Genomic DNA, 6,579 nt, shown 5'->3' with positions numbered 1-6,579 from the left:
GAAGGGAGCAGAATCATTATAAGAAAAAATATGGCACAAGCATTGAGCACAAGTCATTAATAGGTCTAAATATAAAAGTAGCAGGATGAACTACAGCCAGAAAATTCATTAAACTGAGGTGAGAGGGTATGGATGAAGTCCTAGGCCAAATGACAACTTAGGCAGAAAAGACATATAACAGAAAAAAAGTGGAGCGCTCATTACCTATTGGACACTGCAAAAGGATAACAAGTTTTACAAACAATAATGAAGATTATTATGAATACATCCAAATGCCTAGGTAAGGTTAGGCTAGGTGAAGTAGGTCAAAGATTATATAATCCAACTCTGGCCAGTTTGGTATATATGCTACATGGTCTCCAACTCCAAATCAACTATTTTCCATCTCTTTCCTTCTTCTTGATGTGCTTAGTGTCCCTTGGAAGTGCAATCAGTTGGATAATTATAGAGGGAAAATCACTATTAAAAATACATATCATTCCTGATAACATACACAAATCTAAATCCCAGTAAGAGCAAATATCAGGGGACTAATACTCATTCACCTAAACATGTATTTCTCCAAAACTCACATTAACCTGGCTAATACAACCTATAGTAATTAGAATACTAACTTAGACATCAATCAGGTTATTTAATATATCCAGGCAAATTTTACTTAACTTCACTTATAACATAGGCTATGCAATCTATGGGCTACTTATCCCAATAGGCCTAAAATTGATTCATTCGACTGCATCACCTGCACCCTATGTTAGGTTAACACATATCCCTTTACTGTACCTGTCCTTGCTCAATTTTCATGTTGTACAAATACATATTACGGGAAGGGAGGATAGGCTATAAGAAAATGTGTTTGCACCAACAGCAATTGTAAGAAAGCATAAAACAGCATACCTAATCAATTAGAAAAATACTATATGATCCATGTACCTATTTGGCTGGGATTTAAAGTACCACAATAGTATTACCGTATTACCACATAGCTACCAAAGATTATCATATACTAGTACCTAGGTACTAGCTAGAGTAAATTTTTACCTAAAACACCACAACCACTCCCATGAGCATCATGTTTAATATCAGCCCCATGGAAATAACAGTAAAGTATAGTAGCTAAATAAAAGATGGTAAATAGTATCTGGGTAACATAAAACTTGCGACACTTTCAAATATAATTTTCGTATTAGCCTAGGCATGAGTTGTGATAAAATAAAAAGGTAGGTCTATACCTAGGGGGAAACAACCGACTGGACTAGCTGATCCAGTTTTCACCGCATGTGGATCCACCCTTCGAAAAAGTACTTAACACGTCCTGACACTGGAGATGGGCACCAGTCATGAGTCATCGGAGGTGAGAGCAACAACTTGAGACCTCCACTATCCTTTCAAAGTAAGTATTTTCTCCAAAGTTAGAAATTATGGTCAAATTTTAAGATTAAACAGAGGTTAATGAAAGTCTGGCCATGCGCATTGCAAACATACCTCCATGACACTTTTGAAAGTTTTACTTATAACACCAACAATTTAGAAGATTGACGCCATCTCGATGTTTGCCGAGTCGCTTGTGTCAATAAACTTTCCATTCCATGTGTTAAATCCGCACACCACTTGTACCCATAGACACTGGGGCACTTTCTTCACAACAATCATCAACAATGACACCAACCATGGGTTATCCAAGGAAACTACGATGTTTTGGTAGATGAGGAAGAAGCGTGCACTAGATAATTATTTAAATAAATAGTTAAACAGCAGTATAAGTCATGAATTGCATAAATTTGTTACATATTCATGATTATTAATTTGAAAATATTCGTTATTGAAAAAGTAAATAGATTCGTGACTCAAATATCAACAGTTTTGCTGTGAACAGCACCTACGGCGTTGTCCGCGCTCTTCTATTGTTTATCAATGTTGCCAATTGGTATGGGTTTACCCTCCAAACTGGGTATAAAACTTAAACAAAACCAGGGAAATAAGTGAAATTAGTGTATCTATTTGTAGTATATATACATATTAGAGCAATTTTATCATTATTGCATTACTATGACAACTAAAATTCATGGAAACAGTTTGTAAATGCATCGACGTATGTGTGAAGCTCCACTAAATTGGCAATGATGAGTCATTTTGCCGGTCTGCTCGTATCTACTTTAGAAATATCTGTAATTTTTCGGGGTTGATTTGGTTGCAAAAAAGGGATAATAGACATGAATTAAATAAACATTTTGAAGTAACAAAGTAAAGTTAAACTAAATAATGAGTAAACAATTAAGGGAATAAAGCATTGCACCTCATAAACCGTGTAGTCGTTTGCTGCCTACAACTGTGTTTGTGAAGTGAGCACTAGGAACCAGGAACTGCATCGTAGTTCAAGTGCAATTTGGAATGAATTAAGACCAAAACATGTATAATTACAATCAAATACTCTCTGTGGAGTTTCAGTTGTGATGGCAGTAAGGATAAAACCACAATTACAAGATAAAAATGAATTTCAGTTCAAACCATAACCCTGTGAATAAGAAGTTTCATACTTTCACTAATATAGGGAACAAAATATTGTTTTATTGTGCTGATTACAACTGCAATCTTGAGTAAGATCAATAAACATTACATAGCCCTATATACGCTAACATTGTTCAAATGAGTGCTGAGAGGGCTGGGAGAGATGTTGGATCCTTTGCGGTTACGAACAGCACCTCAGTCGGTGGACGCCATATTGGTTTAAAAACTAATTTGCTTTCATATATCACATTATGTTGACGAAACTTCAGTCTTTAGAATGGTATGGTTAAAGATGTAATTGTATTCTTTTTTTTCACCAATTACCTACTTGGTATAGGTATATCGAGTGAATAAGACTGATCCACGCGATGACAATGGTTCCACTGCGGTGTTTCCCCCTATACACTAATCGCCGAGAAGTCTTTCAATTGTGTATCAGCATCGGGAGAGATTACAGAAGCCTACTATTTCATAGCGTTGGTTACTACAGTACTTTGGTCTGAGATACATAATTTGGTGGCTGACATGAAATAAATTGATTTAGGTAGGTATCCGGTAACCTATCGTACAGTATTATCTGTCCAATTTTACCACTTTCCCGATTCGGTTTGATAAAGGAACAATTCACACTTTAAAAACTGATCCTATGAAATGTTCACACCTTCGTATGTGTTACGATTCCGCCACTATAATAACAAAATTAAATAAATGTCAAACAATTGTTAGTGCATCAAACACCGGGTCGTCTGTTTCCAAGGCAACAAGTGTTTCACACCGAGATTCCGGAGATGTTATCGTTGTAACGGCTCCCCTTATATGCTCTCGTATAACTTTTTTTTTCTACAGTTCGTACTTTACTCCAAATTACCCATCTATTCAACGGTAAATTTTTTGATATAGTAAATATAATTATCTGGTTGAAGTCCCTCACTTATATTCAGGTAACAAGTGTTATGTTCTATTTTATTTCCAAACATCGCGGAATGCACATTCCAACTTAAACCATTAAATCTTTTAGGAATAGGTAGCTCACATACCTTCAAAAACGCGCACTAATACAAAACTAGCCTAATCTGAACAACTAATTTCTCCTGTTCAGCAGAAAGGGGTAAATACTGGTGACAGTCACTAATGAAATTTTTTCTCTTCCAACGTAATATCGAATAAATGCCGTGTTAAAAGATTAAACTTGGTTTCATAATGAAACATTTATCAACACACTCTCTCTCTTGACTCACCACAAGTTACTCTGCCATAGACTCTTCTGTTATCTCTGCCACCTTTATGTTTTACGTACACAAAAGAACAGCGGGAAAGCACCATTTTAATTTCAAAGGACACCCCCCATCCCAAGATCCATGTGTTCATAAACGTTTCTCTTTATATCATTAGGTAACCGGTGGGTATAATGACTACAGTAGAAGGGAGCGAGTACTAGCAGGTTAAACACATTCAAACAGAAGGGAAATTCTAACAGATGAGTGTTGTGTTGTCTTGAAGAATTAATAAGGGGAATGAAAAAGGAGGGCATGTGAGGTGTCATATTTCAAACTTCCTGTATACTAACGTACGAGTATGGCTACGGTTCGCCTCCGCGGCTTCTGCTTGTTACTCTGACTCACACGTTATATGATTTTATAGAAGATGATATTGCCTTCTTCAGATTATAATAAAGAATAATAATCATTATTTAAAAAATAGTTCCATCTTATGTGTTCCCTCCTCTGAGTAAATAAGACAGAAAAGTAAAGAACTACCGATGATCTCAAATGACAAAGCAAAGTTGTCACATCCTGGTTTCTCGGCAGGAAATGAAGGATTCTTCTAAATAATGGAATGTGTTGGTAAGGCTTATTCGAGGAATAAGCCCGCAGACGAGCAACTGTGCTATTTGTAGGCGATGACGTCTCGAACAGTCCTGTTTATCACTAGCCGAAAATACAACATTGGGTTTCGATCTTTTTTCTTCTTTACAACAAAACAGCAACAATAACGACGGCGATGAAACAAGTTGTTTGTTGACATGCTGAGTAGAGAAGTTCACGGAGTGAGGCCACATGCCCCTTGCACCTGACGCATTGGTGGCTTTCTCAAAGTCACCTTACAGCGACTAGGAAATTAGGAATGGATTGTTCAAGGGATTGTCAATGCCTACATATGGAGAAGCTCCTCTAAGCAATTCATTCACCGTTTCTTAGGCCTGAAGTGTGTTGGTTTCTAAGCCTAGAAAATCAGTTTCAGGCAGTTTTGGCAACCAATGCATCAGTAATAGCCTTTTACTTAATCTGACCTGACCAATGAATTCACCACACCCTTTTTTTTTATTGAATATTACTTCACCCTGGAATGTGTTTGGTTTCTTAGCTCTGGAGAGCAATTTTCAGGCAGTCTTGGCAACCAACGCTACGTGTAGCCACCCCATTAGACTGACTAATCTACGTATGTTATTGGATAGTACTATTATGAAGTTTGTTTCTTCATCTGACGATCAATTAGTCCAGCCGTTTTCAGTAAAAAGATATGGAGGAATCGTTCAAATTTGGTTAAAAGCACCAAATTTTACACATAGTTAGCTTGAGGTGTACTTTTTCAAATGTGATAGAGACCCTTTTGATATCTTTCCAATATGGCCACTTTTTCAAGATGGCCACCAATATTCGGAAAATGCTGATATTCAAGGGTTTTTCATTGGATATTCACGATTTTGGAGTCTAAACCTATATTTTCAAGGATGTTCTAAACAATGAGAATAAAAATAAGCACACCAGAACAATATTTAAGCAGCAAATGCCCATTTAAATTCTGAAATAAGGCAAACATTGAAAAATTGCTCAAAATTTTATCATCTTAGTGTCTCAAATGGTTCCAAAGTTCCATATGTATCTGCTCAATCAGTGTAAACTGATACTACATTAGTCTTTTATAAATGAAATTATCAACCACAATAACATCTATAATTATGTTGTCATAATGTATGCAGTGTTTCATTAACTGCCCTACTGTTTTAGTTCACTCTTTACTCACCAGGCCAGGTGATTTGTATATATTTGTTGTCATTCACCAGGGGAGCTATATGTTACTGAGCACATGGCTGATATTTTGATAAATTACAATTCAATTTTGCTTTTGGGAACAGGTACCATATGAATATTTCTGAAAATGTGTTCTTATTAACTGTTGTTCATTCATGCATAGATTTAGAGTGATAGTTTTTTTTTTTTCTTTCCTTCAGGTTGCTGTTCTACTGCTTGAAGAGACAGCAATGTTCATTACTATGCCTTTGTACAGAACTGTGTAGAGACCATAGTGCTTATTGGCTTGCTTTATTGGTGATGGCTTAAACTCTATGTGCATGCTAATACTAGTAAACAGAGCTTTGTGAAGTACAAATTCTAACAATAGCAGAACTATAGTTTTACTGGGACAGGTGGATTCTATGTCAACTGGTAAAAAAGGATCCCATTCAGCGCCCTACTTGTGGCAAAACACATGATTCAGGTGCTGGTTACCTCACCATATCACAGAATATTCAGAGGTTACATGAACTCAACTCATTGCCTATGGACATTCATCCACTTCTGCTGGGAGAAACAATCACAGTGCTAAACCTGATGGAAGAAAATGGTGCTGGTTGGCATAAAAATTGCAACAACCCTTTCAACAACAAGAATGTTAAAAAAGAGCAGAGAAAAGAAAAGCTCCAGATCCAGAAAATAATGACACTAGTGACAATAAGGTAACACGGAAAAGTTGTGGTCTTGGATACATGTTTTCTATGCCCTGAATCAACAAGTGTAGGCCCACTTCATAATGTGTCAACTTTTGAAACAGACAAACTAATAAGAGAATGTGCTATGCAAATCCAAGATACAGTGTTGTTGGCAAAGTTGAGTGCTGGAGATCTGATTTCTCAGGAAGCTGTATATGCAAAGTGCCTGGCCGCTTTGTACAAGAAAACTGCAAAACTGATGGAAGGCAATACTGATGCAGAATCAAGAAGATTTGCTCAATTAGAAGGCATTGCACTTGCTGACCTAATTTCATATATTGAAGAGAGCAGCATCCAACGTG

General features: G+C 36.6%; 1 protein-coding gene across 4 annotated transcripts in view; it reads right to left on the bottom strand.

The window, feature by feature from the left end:
* LOC135207485 (uncharacterized) overlaps positions 1–3,277 on the bottom strand; it is a 79,932-nt gene extending 76,655 nt beyond the window's left edge. The window contains exon 1 of one of the 4 annotated variants that reach the window (XM_064239273.1): positions 3,170–3,277. The gene's annotated coding sequence lies outside the window, so the exon portion shown is untranslated. Of the gene's footprint in view, positions 1–1,485; positions 1,715–2,836 lie in introns of those variants that run through there. The other 3 variants (XM_064239274.1, XM_064239276.1, XM_064239275.1) reach the window with 3 other exon arrangements.
* Between the last annotated feature and the right edge of the window lie 3,302 nt (positions 3,278–6,579).

The sequence above is a fragment of the Macrobrachium nipponense genome, chromosome 32, assembly GCF_015104395.2.
Source record: "Macrobrachium nipponense isolate FS-2020 chromosome 32, ASM1510439v2, whole genome shotgun sequence".
NCBI lineage: Eukaryota > Metazoa > Arthropoda > Malacostraca > Decapoda > Palaemonidae > Macrobrachium > Macrobrachium nipponense.
This window is presented reverse-complemented; position numbering and strand designations above follow the sequence as displayed.